This window comes from Pyrgilauda ruficollis, unplaced genomic scaffold (genome assembly GCF_017590135.1).
Source record: "Pyrgilauda ruficollis isolate IOZ18807 unplaced genomic scaffold, ASM1759013v1 scaffold5, whole genome shotgun sequence".
Lineage (NCBI taxonomy): Eukaryota > Metazoa > Chordata > Aves > Passeriformes > Passeridae > Pyrgilauda > Pyrgilauda ruficollis.
Window position 1 is genome coordinate 2284147 of NW_024526599.1, and position 15926 is coordinate 2300072.

Genomic DNA, 15926 nt, shown 5'->3' on the forward strand with positions numbered 1-15926 from the left:
TTCACACCTGCCAAATGCATAAATGGTTGAGATAGTGTGTACAGAGAAGCTCTGCAGGAGAATCTTGGAGAACCCTCTTTGTGCTGAAACATCATCACATCAAAACTGTCCATATAAAAAGGAAAAATCCTATTTCTTAAAAACTCTGTATTGAATGAATCCAATGGGATGCACTTTGTTACTCTTTCTAATAAAAAGTATTTCCATCAATGAGATCTATGGATTCTTTGTGGTGCTTTGTTCAGAGTTACTTGGATCCTTTCAAAATGTCACGGTGGGCCCAGATAAAATAGGGCAGTGTTCAGACATCCACTGAAATCAGTTAACTTGCTGCTGGTGGAGAAAAAACTGCAGTGCTACAGCTGAATAAACTGCATCAGGTCTCTGTGGTTGTATGCAGCAAGTTATGCTAAACTAAAAGAAAATAAATGTTAGCTCTAGATGTTAATAATGGCAACGTTATGGTGTAAAGTAGCTTTTGTTTCACAGCATATCTATTTTACATCCAGAGCAGCTTCTGAAGGAAACCAGATGTGAAGGGATGTGAAAAATCCTTTGAAGTGATAATTGCTGTGCCACAGAAAGGTTTGGGTGTTTTCAGTTGGTTTTTTTTTTTTTTTTTTTTTTTAGATGCACATAGAACATTATGTGGTTCAAAACGAATCTTCTTCAAGCTGTTGTTTTGGTTTGTTTCTGCAGGTCAGAAAGGTGTTCATCCTGCCACATCCAGCAGACACTTCAATGTATCGGTGTTGCTCAGGATGCCCCATGAGTTAAGTTGTTTATATTTCTTTAAAGTAGCAAGGTTGAATTTTGGTCCTTTGAACTCTAATTGAATGTGCACAAAAGAAATAGGGTTCATTCCTGAATAGATTCAAGCCTTCAGGTTTTATTTCAGTTAAAGTATCGTTGTCAGGCCTTTTATAGAGTGTATGCATATTCAGAACAACCTGGCTTTGACTTGATTCTTTCCATCCTGGGCTTTACTCTAGGGTTTAGGAACTTCTTAGCCTCTCCCTTCTGCCAGAACTGACAGCTTTATCTGCTTTCTCCATTCCTCCTTTAACTCTGGCATTCCTTCTCTAGGGGTGTCCCCTTTGAACAGTCTTTCTGTGTGCCAAGGGTTCAGGCTTTTTCATCATTCAGTCTTATTTAAAGCCACCTAGACAGAAAATCTATTTTCACATTGGTGTTTTGTTTGTTTTACTGTTTGCCTGCTTAGCACCAGAGGGGAAAAAAATAGAGGAATTTTAAAAAATATGTCTGGTCAGTCACTTCGTTTTTACAGTGCTTATCTGCTGGTTTAGATGATGGTTACCAAACTGTGGTTTGCAATCACCAAAGAGAGCACTGCAGGTGTGGAGGGTGAGGAGCTGTTGGGAGGCTGCCACCAGGATTTTCAGAATAGACAGGTCAAGCCAGCACGTGGCTTAGGGTTGTTTCAGCCTTAAACAGGCAGGTGAACTTGTAGCTTCCCTTAACTCCTGCCAATGCCTTGGTTGCTTCCAGGAATATCTCAAAATGCATATAAAATCATCAGTGTTCCTTCTACTGAAGGAATCTGAGTCTGAAGAAAACTGAGCTTTCGCCAGCTCTGTTTTTCACAGAGGAACCAAAGGGAATGGGAAAGGGGAATTGGACTAATAACTAGTAAGTTTTAACTTGCATGCAAGCTTCTGGTGGTTTCAAATTCTGGTCTTGTCCTGTCCAGATAATATTTGTGTCTTGTGTGCAGTTGTCACAAGTCTTTATCTCCCCCCAGCCTATGCATATATTTTCTAATGAGTACAAAAGTGAAGCTGCTGTGATAATATATGTTTTCCCCAATTTATTGAGAATGACACACCCTCTTTTTCCCCTTAAGTGGCAGGAGTGGTGTGACTGGATTAAAACCCCTCTGGTGACAGGAGCAGCTCTTACTGCAGCCTCAGGGTCACTGTCTCCTTCCCAGGGTACACAGGGTGCCAGTACTCTTGAAATACCTGGAGTCCAAGTGGCATGGAAGGGGAATGACTGTTATACCACAGTCCAAGGGATTTCATCAGGCAGTGTTTCAGACAGAGCTGTTACAGGGTGCTGTGTCAAGATTTTATGTTCTTTTAATGAAATTTAATGAAGCCCCATTCTTTCTTGGCTTGTCGTGGTGCCATCACCTTGTGTTTGGAATGAATGTTGCTTGTGGTAAATTATTCTGCTTCTGGAACCCATCTGTGTGTGTCTAGGCATCTTTCAGTTGTACCATTTACTCTTAATTGCATTTTAAAACATTACAAGGGAAAAGGACTCATCTTCCAGTCCTCATTTGGATGAGGGTCTAATTAATATCTGTGAGAAGGGAGCCAAATTAGTCTCTGGCACACTGCTGAGGGCTTCTTTTCAGTGGAAAAATATGCTAACTGATGTATGGGGGGTGAATGTACAAGGCAGGTGGATTTGGTGCTGTCCAGAATGAGTGGTAGAAAGTGACCATTCTTCTGTCCTAGTTCTCAAGTTAATTGTCTGGTTTTTATTGTAGCAATCTTCCTCAAGCTAGCTGGAAGATACTTCCTAGATGCAAGAAGTCTGTAGCAAGGAAGTGAATTATTAAGGAAAATTCTTTGTCAGCCAAAATCCTGGTCTGTAACAGGAAGCCTTCTTAACTTGAATGAAATTTGAGTCCGTGCTTTGGCTTACTCAATCTTCATGTTGGATATTTTGCCTGTTTATTGTTTTAAACAATTTTTTCATTCATGTCCTTTCTAAAAGCTGGTAATATCAGTCCAAAATTCTTGAAATTCTTCTCTGTGACTGGTGGGGCTGAATGTAGCCTGTAAATGTGGAATGGCAGACCACAGGGTGGGACTGATGTGTCTCTAATGCTACCTGGCTGGTGTTACAAAGCCTTCAAGCAGGATTTTGGCATTTCCTTTGCTGTCACTTTCTGTATTTATGCATCTTGTTAGGTGCTGAATGAGAGCTGGCGTTAGCCAAGTACCTGATTTCCTCAGGCATTTCTCTGAGCTCGTTCGGTGCTGCTGAACAAACTCCACAGAGCTGGGCACCCACATAACTGTCCTCTGCTTCCTGCTAAGAGTGGAAATAGTCTGGCATCCCACAGTCATGTCCTCATCCTAACAGGATTAGAAAAAGCATGATGATGCACTTTTACTGCGGGAACAAACATTTCTATGCCTCTCTCAATCTTCCTGATGCAGAAAGGGAAAAAAAAAATTAACAGTTCTGAGTCTACTTTAGATGCTTTGTAGATAAGAGAACTAAAGGCATGCAAGTGTTTGAGTAATTTTTTTTTTCATTTTGCTTCCTAGTTTTTTTCATTCCATTTGTGATTAGAGAGATAAGACAGAATTTGGCTGAGCTCTGTTAGCAATAGAGTTTAACTTGGCTCTTAGTTAACAGGGTATCCAATGTGTACATGCAAATTGCTGTATTTTTTACCTTTCCTTCAAAATATCTCTTTTTTTTCCTTTTTCTAATGAATTAGTTTAGCTTTTTTTTTCTTTTTTATTCTTTTTTTTTTTTAATAAAGGAAGAAAACCAAACACATTCAGGGGAGCCTCTGTTGCTTGCTTTGGATATAACTCAGTGGTGGTGGGACTGCTGGACAATTTAGTGTTTTCAGCCTTGTTGTTAAGACGTGCCTGTCTTGTCAGCTGAGCTTTACCAGCTGCAGGGGAGGGGGGTTAAAGTACAGTTAAGACTTGAGATTAATCTCATTTGCTTGTGCACTGGTGGCTTTGCTCCAGTTTCCCGGGAGACTAAGCCATGTGTTGTAATGACAATGTTTTCCAAAGAACTTTAGAAACTGCGCTAAAGATCCTATAAAACAGAATTGAGGTCTTCATGAGTGAACCATTAATATTCTGTTCTTCTTTTATTGATAAAAAAATTAATTCAGTGCTTTCTAATGTCCTCCACTTAAGTTCTGGGAGTCGTAACACGGATACTTTTTGATGTTACCCCCTCTCCCACCTTTTCTGAAACTTCCTTCTTAATTGCCACCTTTCTTTTTCCCCTCCAAATTCCTGTGTAATACAGACACTAAAGGAGAAAAAAAAAATAAGCAATTCCTACTTACAAGGCACTTGCTTCCTGTTTAGAAGTAGTGCAGGCTGATTTTTCCTTCCTAAGTGCTTCAGAATTCTCCTGGGGAAGCTCAGAATTTATTTAATTCAGAGTCATCTCTGCTCCTGTATCAAATGTGTTTTTTCTTTTTACTTGTTTTGATGAGCAGAATTTAAAAGCAGGTTTGTGACTGAGCTTACTGAGGCCTGCTGCTGAAAACTCCCTTTGAATCTTCACAGTGATTTTGCAGAGAGGGGGTTCTGGATGAATTATTAAAGAGTAAGAGGACAAGGGCAGTTAGAGCAGGGCAAGGAGTTGTGCTGGGGTGTGGGAGATGCACCTTCCATTCTGACTTGAATTCAGCCCTGGGCAATTTTTCAGAAAGCTGAAAGCTGCAAAGATTCACTGTGAAGATTCAAAGGGAGTTTTCAACCTTCAGTAACCTTCCCTGTAACACAAAGTCATGAAGACATGTGCCAGAAATAAGATGTTTAACTGTCATGGGATCTGATAAGATGCAAAAGTTTTTTTTGGAATTTCCCATAAAACAGTGGAAGTAGTCGAATCTCTTATTCCCTTAACTTTCATCACTGTTAATGATTTATTTCCTGCATTCCTGGTGTTTGGGTTTTTTCCATGTTTATAGTCAATGAATATTAGAGTTAATTTTTATCTTCTGAGCTCTAATATTCTCTTATCTTGACATTTTTTTGCTCCATGTTTTTATTCAATCCATTGTCACTCATAATGAGCTGAAGGCTTGTTCGATGCTGCTGTTGACAGGGGATTTCAGCCCTGCCCAGAAAAACATCCTTGGCTTGCCCTGTGCCAGCCTGGGGCCCAGGGTGTGTTTCCAGCAAGGCTCATTCCGTGGCAGGTTTGAAGCACACCTGCATCCTGGCTTTTTGGCACTCCAGTAAGAAATCCATCAGGGCTGTTTCGTGGCAGCGCTGTTGTGAGGGATAACGTGGTGTGTGACAGGAGTCACCTGCATCTCCAGTGACCTCCAACGGGGCAGGCACGTGCTGCCCTGCCTTGCATGGGCAAGGATGGCTCAGGCTGTCTCTGGGCTTGTAAAGCATTTGCCTAGATTTCTGACTGATGGTTTAGGTGGAATCCTCTGCCAAGTGCATATTTGCATGGACTAAAATAGAACAGGCTCTGAGCTTTAAAAACAAACTAAGGGTAGGTTTCTCATTTTCTCTTTTGGGGCTTTTTATAAGGAATACATAGAATAGTTTATTTCTCAAAGAAGTGACATTTGAACTATACTTTTGTAAGATGAAAACACAGGGAGTCTTTAAATATGAGTCTTCCCATTTCACTTCTCAGGACATCCTGGGGTTTCCATATGTCCCAGCAGCTGCCTGAAGAGCCGTGCCACAGCCTATTTCCTTGTGGTGGCTGTGTTTCAGCAGATTCCGTGTGATGCCAGCTGAATGTGTGTGGGTGTCCCCTGTGTGTTGCTAAATCAACATTTTTACTTGCTGAATTCAAAAGCACTTTATTGTGAGGAAAAGAAATGGAGTTTACTGCATGAAAAATATATACAAGCACAAGGGTCCATGCCATCATTACTGTAAAAAAGCACTGAAGCATTCCATGGAAAAATTTTGCAGTTAATAGTGCCTTACTTTGGGATGATTACCTTTGTTATCTCTTCCTGCTTCAATGACTTTACTAACAGCAGAAATTTGTAGAACCATTCTAGCATTGCAGTTCACAGGTATGTAATATCTGTTACCTTCCCAGATGGACAAGGAGCTATCACAGTAAAAAAATTATTAGATGTTTGATTTGTTTCTTTCAGGAGTGTCCTCTTCCTATTCTGCTACTAATGATACACACATAAATGATACTGTATTATTTAGAAGGCTGATGCTACAAAACCCAGTTTAAAACATCTTCACATACTGCGCACAGTACCTTAATTTACGTAGAATCTCATGACTTGAAACGTAAATCTTTCACTGTGCAGGGGCCTCCTTCCTTGAGCTGTGCCTGGCACTTCCCTGGCTCCCATTCTGGTCCCCAGCCCCACCGTAATTAGGGGCTTCTGCACTTCTCTCTTCACCAGTCACATAACGTGCTATTCTTGAAAAGTGTCTCTCAGACACAAAACTGAAGCTCACATGAGGATGGGAAGGAACTATCAAATTCCCTACAGGGTCACAAAGAGGGGTGTGCAGCACTCAAAGCACCAACGCCAGGAAGCCAGCAGGTATTTAGGTGCCAGCTTACAACAGAATCAGCTGTAGACAACTGCCTAGGACTGCACTGACTCCTGAGTTTCAGACAGCCTGAAGAGCTGTTGGTTGTTTAATTAAATTGAGCTTTTATTTGGTTTGTGTTTGGTCACTCAAGAGATCTCCAGCTCTTCCCAGCAATGTACAGCTTGGACATTTGTGAGCCGAACTGCAAATGTGTCCTGGTGCTGAGAAACTCTTTTGTAGCAGTCCTTTAGAGTGTCCTCTCTGCATCAGTTCAATCACTATTGTCTCCAAAAATTAACTGCTGCAAAGCTTTTTTTGAATACTTTTGGACTCTTAGCATGCTGAAGCATTTTTCTGCTTTAGCATGTTATTTCTGTTCTTGAGCGGGGCTTCCTGCTTCTTTGTGGGTAAGGGCAAAGCAGGAACCAAGCTCTGCAGTAGCATTAACTTGTGCAGAGAGGGAAAAAAGAATTTAATTATTTATGTGCCTCATGGCTTACTTTTGAGCTGATCTTCAGCAAGCTCAGCTTTTCTTAAGCCTTTGATACTTTCATAGGTGAGCCTTCTCCTTTAAAACATTAAATAAAAATAGTTTTAAGCCTTTTCCTGTATTTGGCTTTTCCAGGAAGTTTAGCACATTTGTAGCTTTTGCTTGGGTTTCCTATTTTGCCTTTTGAACAGTGAAATTGTTGAATGGAACACCTGAAGCCCAGACTCCTTAGAGTTAGCAGGAAACTGCTGCACTTTTCTAAAATTGCTTACTTGAGGCTGCCTATTTCCATACCAGAAAACTTACCTCTCTGCACAAAACTACACAAAAAACCCCATGAATTTATTTCTTAGAGCTATATATTTTTGATAACTGATTTCAGAGCCAGGGCTGATGCAGCAGATGTAGCCAATCTCTAAATCAGTAAGGTATTTATACAAAAGAGGAAGAAAAGTGTAATCAAACTTCAACTGAGACAAAGGAAATTAAGAAAAGCTGTCCGACTGGAATAAGTTTTACAGGAGAACTCTTCACAGTGAGGTCTTGTACACCTGCCTTGTTCATATTTGTGGTATGATGGCAGCACAAGAATTGGGCATGTAAGAAATTTACAAATGCAATAGGAAGGATTATGCAAAAAATGCCTCAACATTAAGGCCTGGAGTTATATAATAAAGGAGAAGTAAATTTACAATAGTATGATGTGCAAGATCATACTATATATAGCTCTGAATTCATGAAAAGGCACCCTAAGAGCTCATCTCTTGAAAGGGCCAGAGGATAGCTGGAGCTTCAGCTGCGCACTGGACAAACAAGAGCCAAGAATAAGATGTGGCTGTCAGAAAAAACTAATCCTAGGATGTTTTGGGCATATTTTTACTAGACATGTAACAAGTCATAGCATTGATATTTTTTTAATCTTATTTTTAATATAATGCAGTACAGAAATTTTCAAACATTTTCATGAAAATCTTAATTGGCTTGTTTGTAAATGTAAAATGAAGCCATGGGGCAAAGCATAAGTGAAAGGGTAATGCTGGTTGCAGGGTAGTTAGGTAAAAACTCTTAGTAACTTTAGTCCACATATTAGGCAAAACGCTCATTTGAGTAAGACTCTGAAAGATTTATATCAGTGACAAGAACTGGAAAGAACTTTTAGGATAAAGCTTGGTTGTTTCCAAAAGAGTTGTTATGGGATGGTTTTCTGCAAGAGTAGAAGACCATACTCTGCCTTTGAAGCAAATTTCTTCCGTTTCTCTGGTACAGCTGCAAATAAAAGCTGGGCTATTTCACTTGCCCTCTTCCAGAAGCATGAGTGCAAGGGACCCCTTTTAAGTTCTCTGCAGAGATTGCCTTTGTGCTCATTTCCTGTTTTGATTGTGAGCACGTTGCCATGTAGGTCACAGAGATGATCTAACCTCGTCATTGCTCCGACTGTGCCTGGTTTAACTGAAAGATTCGTGTCTGAGATAACAGATTATATTTGCTTCATACTGTTCTGTCTCCAAGTATCTGATGTCTCCAGGTTGGAGGCAGAAGTGATATTATTTCCTGTTGAACAACCCAGCTGATAATGGTCTGTGTTAGACGGTTGCAGTGGAAGAAAGAAAGAAAGGAGCTACCTGAGGTTATGTTCTTCAGTTATTGCCAAATTCTTCAGTTATTTAATTCAGTTATTGCCAAATTCTGCTTGCTTGCATTTGCTTTGTTCAACAAACCATTCATTGTAGCAACGTTCCCCCAGCACCATGGGTTGGACATTTAATTACTTGTGACCACAAAAACTGATAATCTCGTGGCCAGTGATGTGAGCAGCACTTCCCTTTCCAGTGTAACAGAAATTGCTCAACAGCTACAGTGCTTCCTGCCTTTCCACACGGGTGCCTGGGCAGGCACAGCCTCCCACAGGAGCCATGGCACAGGGAAGCCTTTTCAGCTGGGGGTCAGAACTCTGGGCTAACCAAGGCAGCAGGAAAACCACAACTGCCATCATCTCTGGGATTACTGCACAGCTTCTGCAGCTGGACAAGGTGACTCAAACGCAGCCAGTAAAGCCCTGATCCATAGAGAAAGTGCCACAGGTGGCATTGCTTAATGTACTTCTTCATCCAGTGAGCCAAAAAATACAGGCTTAGGGAAATATGGAGCTGAAATCAGCTTTAAAAAAGAGGTAGCCCAAAGATTACAACTCTGGTTAAATTTTTCATATAACTTGGATTAATTTCTCCTTTCCTCTGTTGAAGGTGACTGTCTCCCATTTTGTAAAGGTGAAAAGAAAAAGGGCATAAATAAAAGGGAACATCATTTAAGGGAACATCAAAGCTATGCTAATGTGGGATGACATTGCAAGACCAGCAAGTTTATGCTGCTTCAACCTGCATACAATAGTTTTCCATTAGTACAATGTGCTCTTCAAAGTGCAAAGTTCCCTGGAAAACATACCACAGTGGTGCAGACCTGAACTCCAAGCCTGTTGGTAGGTGTGGTTAAAACACATGTTCTCTTTAAAAGCATGTAGATACCTTCTGAAGAAAACAAAGTGAAAAAAATGGCATTTAAGAAATTTATATCCCAGTAACTTATCTGGTACATTATCAGATGCCAACGTAGGATCAGGGATCTCCCATGGGGCAGAGTTTACTACCACAAAAGCAGCATATGGTATTATTTGTTTTCCATTAGTACCTGCAAACTTCTATGCATCTAATGCTGCAAAATCCTGTTGTAAGAAATTAAAAAAGGGCTGAAAACAGTGATTTTCTTGGGGAGGTAGAGAGTGGTTGTATCTGGGAGCCGAGACGAACTTATCATGGCCCTGCAGAGGTCCAGTCTCACACTTCCCCACGCTGGTTTCCCACTCCCACTTCTGTTGGAGGCCCACACTTCAGGCAGTCATTTCAGAATGTGGGAAAACGGCAGTGACCAGTCTGAACTCAGCTCAGTAACAAATTATTGGTCTCAGTTCCAGTAAGAAAAACGTTTTTTGAATGGTGTGTATTTTCCCCAACAATCCCACTAGAAAATTCCCACTCAGCTGCTGAACATGCACAGCCTGAACTCTCCCTGCCTGGGCAGCTGCCAGCAGAATGCCAGGAGATCTGCAGGAAAGTGCTCCCAAGCATCCAACAGCTCTTGATCCCATGATCACTACATTCCATGATGTTGGCAGTTTCAGGTTGTCCAGTGGGAACACCTAGAAATGATATTTAAGTGTTTTAGTGCACTAATGGGTAAGTCATTGTCTTTCACATGGGAGCCTCATTCAAAGACACAGTTCTTGCTCAAAAAAACAAGATGCACTGTTTGGTAAAGCTACACACCCTCAAATATCAGCCTGTGGGATGTAACTGAGATAAATGAAGAAATTATGCCGGCAGGTATGACATGAAGTAAAACAAAGTCAGCCACAACCGACTGAAGAAACAAGTGATGTTCACTACCTGTTGAAATCCAGCAGAGGCTTGTCTCTCCCACCTCAGTGTGTTGTTAAAAGTCATCACTACTGTGGCTAAGCTGTGTTACCAGCTCAGATGCTGCGCTGGAAATAGCACAGAGCTTTCCAGGAGCTTGAGGGCTTAACCTAAGTGGACCATTTGTTTATATAAAGGTGAAACTAATTGACATCATCTTCGTTAATCACATCTGCCATCACTGCTGCCTCCCAGCGAATGCTACAAAAGACAACTGAGTATGGCTGGCAGGATTTCTTTTTGTCTTCAAAGTGAATCAGGCGGGACAAAAAAATCAAACACATCCTCAAATTTGCATTTCTATGGCTATTTTGAAATGAAACATGTTGCCAAGCCATTTCTAAGAGAATACTTATTTCTTAGAGTTTGCTATTTCCTAACTGGAAAGGGTGTAAAGATGAGTAATTCCTGTTCCATTGAAAAATCTTTACCTCATTTTAAATTGTTCATAAAAGTCCTAGGCATAAAGAACAAGATATTTGTCTCAGCCCAAATTCCATAAGAGCAGGGTTTTTTTAATGAAATACACTTTCTGGCAGGGCTCTGTTGCCCAGTGACCTGTCTGTGTGGTACCCTGGTGCTGCAGGGGAGGATGGCACACACACAAGAATTCACCACTACCACCACCACTGCCTCATGGACACCAGCAGGGAATGAGAGCTGTGTATGGGAGTCCCTGAAGCACCACATTCCAGGAAAATGTCCAGCTGATCTCCTCACCCAACTGCTCTAGTTTAATAACCTTCCGGGATATTTTTGGCCGGTTACCCCTCCTACCACCAGGCTCCCTCCTCCCGCGTGGTTTCTTCTCCCCAGTGCAGCAGCACATGGTCCAGGGCAGGGGGACGATGGTGATGATGACAAAAGCCTTGGGGAAGGCAGCAGCTGCCAGCATTCAGGCCTGCCCTGAGCTCCCGACTCCTCCAGCCATCGGAGCAGCTCTGGCACTGGGCTGTGTGGAGATTTGGGAGCTGCCATTTGCCCCCAGACCTCCCCAGGATCAGCCAGGGAGCTTTGGCTGAACCCAAACACGCAGGGGCAGGACTCTGCTGCCAGCCTGGGAACAGCAGCACGCTCCTGGTTCCAGACCCCAAAGCAGAATCACAGAATATTATTCCAAGTTGGAAGGGACCCACAAGGATCGTGGAGTCCAGCTCTTGAGTGGCCCACACAGGGATCAAAGCCAAAAGCTTGGCACTACCAGCACCAAGCTCTCACCAGCTCTATCCCAGCACTGGGTCTGTCTATGCTTCTGAGCACAGCAACACAGGGCTTGGTCTCCTGTGTTCCAAGCCCCAGATTTGACCAAATGAACCTCCTTTCAAGCCCCAAAGCTGCACCAGTTCATCCCCATTTCTCAAACCACAGGATTAACCTCAATTTTTTGGCCTCCAAGTTGGCCAAATGAGTCTAGTTCCAAGTCCCCAAAAAACACATGACTTGGTGTCTGTTTCCAAGCTCAACAGTGCAGAACTTGGTCTCCAATTTGCTAATTTAAAACTGCCCAAACAAGCCAGTTTCCAAGCCCCAACAATGCAGGACTTCAGTACAGTTTTTCAAGAAATAACACATAGTACTTGATACCAGTTTTCAAAGCCTTAAACTGCCCCAGATGAGTCTGGTTTCAAATTTGTGAAACACAGGACTTCTTTTCTTTTTCAAGCCCCCTCAAAAAGCACAACTGTTTCTAAGCCCTAAACCTAGCCAGTTCGGAAAAGCCTTACTAGTTGCCTGAGGGAAGATGAAAGGAAAAGGTAAATTCAATTAAAACCTCATCTAAGCCAACTTCATCATTTTTAAGGCAGCGAAGAGAGGCAGGCAGTGTCCATCCTGCTGCTGCTTTGCCACTGAGATTTCTGCTTCCAACACTGCCTTCAGCTTTGATGGCCCTTATTTGACACAACTCCACCAGCAGCAAACTCCAGACCAACTAGCACAGCCTGGCTGTATCCTTTTATATCCCTGACCCCAGTCTGACATTTCTGAGCCAAATTCACCTGCTCTGGCATGGCTGGAAGCGATGCAAGGGGGAGGATGGAGGATCTCCTGGTGTCCCCATAGGTGTGTACAGGTTTCCACCAACCATGCACTACCAGCACGTCCCAGTGACAGCTGCAGTTTCCCTTCTGGCTTGAATTGAGGTGCATTTAAATGCACACACCTCTCTCCACGATAATTAGAGTCTTTATCAGACTCTAAAAAGGCTAAACTTTTATACAAGCCTAAGAGCCTCAAAGCCTGCTGCATCCATAGACATTTGTCCCTGCAGCTACAGCCCCAGTAAGCCCAGCCCACTTTTAGAGCTCCTTCCCACTTAGTGTCACAGTGACACATCAATAATTTTCACTCATTTTTGATGGATAAAAAGGTGGCATTTTAGGGGACACTTAGTCTCCTCTATTTCATAGGCTTGAGCTGGAGGCCCAGCTCTTTGTCAGGCTCTTTCTTTCTGTACCACCTGATGGCACACTTGCATTAGCACACTGCAGGCTGAAGGCAGCACAAGTCAACCAGCACATCCTGCCCAAAGTTGTTCCACTTTGTTTCTTCTGCATCATGAAGAAGCAATTACCTGTTTAATTGTTTTAATCATCCAACACTGGAGTCAATACTAAATAAATTGTAAAATTAAGCAGGGCATACAAAAGAATACAAAATAATTATACAAAAGAAAGCCCTGTATTTTGCAATTTTTATCCCATATTGTACCTGGATAATTAGGGAGGATTTCTTCAGTTGATTTGATAAGAACTTTGTCATTGCCTTACTGAGACTTGCTTCCCAAGGATGAGAAATTTTCCTTGTCCTCTATTTTCTCTATGAGAAGGTTTGTAGCAGATTTGTCAATCACATTTATTACTAAACTGTAAATGTAAATTAATTTCTGTCCTCCATGTAATATAATTATGACCCAGCTACATATCAAAGAAACAAACTCCAGGGGGCCGTATAAGAGTACAAAGTGTTATCATGGAATATTTTAGGTTGGAAGGGCCCTTAAAGGCCATCTAAGTTATCACATTTGCCAGGTACCACTGGAGGGTTATCAATACATCAGCAAATGCTGCAGATGGTTACAGACCAGGTAGAACAACTTGCTGGTCTGATGGATTTTATGACTTTGTGAAAAATGTACTAAAATATTTATTAGCTCTTTATATGCAGAATCTTAATGGAAGATGTAAACAAGATGTATCTGAACTTCAACATCTCCAAGTGAGAGCCTCTCAAATAAGTGCTGTGGGTAGGACAGAGAGGTTTTGAAGCATTTCCTGTCCTGACTTCCTCCATTACCGAACGAATTGCATTGCCTGTGATAATTACAGCTTCAGGAAAAATTGCTGCTAAACAATGATAGCAGAAAAGCCCTACAGCCATTTTCTCAATTAAATTAAGTGGAAATTTAGTCCTTGAGTACTGCTTCTGAAACTGGCTGAGCAGAATAAGAGCAAGCACCCTGGTGGCTTGGAGGATAATGAGGGCAGGAGCAAGACTGCTCAGTTTGCTCTGTGACTATCTCTGTATGCCACATCATCTGAAATGTCAGTGGCCACCTCTGCCCTAGAGCTAATGCTGGCATGAGAATAAACCAACAGATTGCCAGTTGAACCTACTCTAACAGAGGCCCCTTTAAGCTGATAAATTTTGAGGAAGGCCATTAGCACCTCTGTAGCAATGTTCCTCTTCTAGTTTTGTATCAGCAGCTTGTGTTTCTACCATTATTTGTCTCAGCCACAACCTCTTGATCTCTGAAGGATATTTTGGTATTGTTAGTATGCCCTTCCCATCTCATTTATTCCTATCCTTTCTGTTTATCCTGGTACTAGTGCTTTTTATCAACACCATCTGCAAATTTCTGATATTTTTTACTGGTTCTTCCAAATTGGAAAGTTTTGTCTCTGTACATTCCTGTGCAAAGGGGATCTGGAGTAATTTTCAGTAACAAAGGAAATATGTTTATTTGATGTAAACTATCTGAAATGAAAGGAAGAAGTAAGAAGTCTTTGGCATAACACATATGACAAATAATGTGAATCCAGGAGATTTTCTTCAAAAGATATCTAAAAGCATTTACTCCAGCCTTCATACAGGAAGGGAAACTGCCTTAATGAACATTTGGGATAGGAATAGGAATGGCAGTGTTTTATGGAAGAGAACAGCCTGCAAGTTGATAAAGCCTTTTAACCTCTTTCTGCAGTGCTTAGAAACTTTAACCCAAACATATGAAAAGGTTTTTAGCTGACCTTTACATAAAGCAGCTCTTGAACTGTTGTCTCAAAGATTCAGGTCACAGATTTCTGTATCCTAATTGTTCTAAGTGCTTAGAAAAAAAATATCTAAAGCTTTGGAAAGAAGCAAAAGCAGCACATGGCTGTGACCTAAAAAATCCAGGTGCATTCACCTTTGTTTACCATCCAAAGCTTGTCCAAGAACTGAATTTGTGACATTGTCCCCATGAAGTGACCAAGCTCTTCATGGTGGCTTGGGTCTAGCCCCAAGTTCTCTTTCTCCTTTTCATAATTTCTTGTGCCAGTTCCACATTGGTTTTGGTGTATTTTGAGCAGCACTTGACCCCAGCACTGACAGGCACTTTATCAGTGCAACAAAGCATCTCTGTTCTCACGGGAAACAGAAGCAGTCATCTGTCAGAAAGCAGCCAAGACTTACTGCAGGTTGTCATGCAAAGTCAGAGACTGAGAAGAGAGAAATTGTCAGCTTTACCTTGATAAGCTCATGAGTGTGAAAGACATGTCACATGCAATTTCCATTACAGAGATCACCAGGATTCCATGAGAAGCAAGAATGAGTGGAAAAATCAGGCATACAGAAAATTATTCAGACCAGAAACCGTAGGCAGTTCCAGGTGTGCCTGTTTTCCACAGGAATTAAAAGGATTCTCAACACTGTCTTGCAAGATCAAGAGACAAACATCCATTACAAAGTACATCAAGATAGCAAGGTAACATTTTCAAATCAATCTTGCTATATTTTTTCCCCTCCAGCAAAAAAGATGATAAATCCTCTCACAGTCAGAAAGCAGTTTTAGTACCATCCAAAAATGCCTTAGTGCTTTCCACTCGGAGCCATCTTCCTGTTTCACATAAGAGCAGCGTACTACACCCTCCTCGCTGGCACTGACACCCTGACACTGGCAACTTGATCTGCAGGTACAAGCATCTTCTCCCTTCGGGCTCCCAACTTGAATTCTGTGAGCTGCATGAGCTGCTCCCAGCAAAGGCACTGGCATGCACTGTGCCACCATGTGGGAAGATCCATCAGGGGCTGACTGCAACTGGGCAATGGAGAGGACTGGCCATAGCTGGACACCTGCCATTCCTTGTTCCTTTCCTGAAGCACAGCAATGAATAATGATCTACAGTAAATATTTGCACTGCAGTAGCACATGTCACATCCTTGAACTTAGTGTTTATCAGATGAGAAGTCATCTTCCTGAAGCTGGATGTTTCTTGTCAGCTGGGGCAGATGCAAGGAGCCACGAAACTCAGACATTGTTTGTGCTTGGTTTCCAGGCTCTGACTTTGTTTTGAAGCTGGTTGCAATTAAGGAAGGAAACAAGCTTTTGTTATTCACATTCACCTTCTCACACAAAAAACCTCTGCACCTGAAAGCTGGTAACAGCACAGCATATTTGTATAAGTTAAAAATACTATTTCACTTTGGAAAAATAGT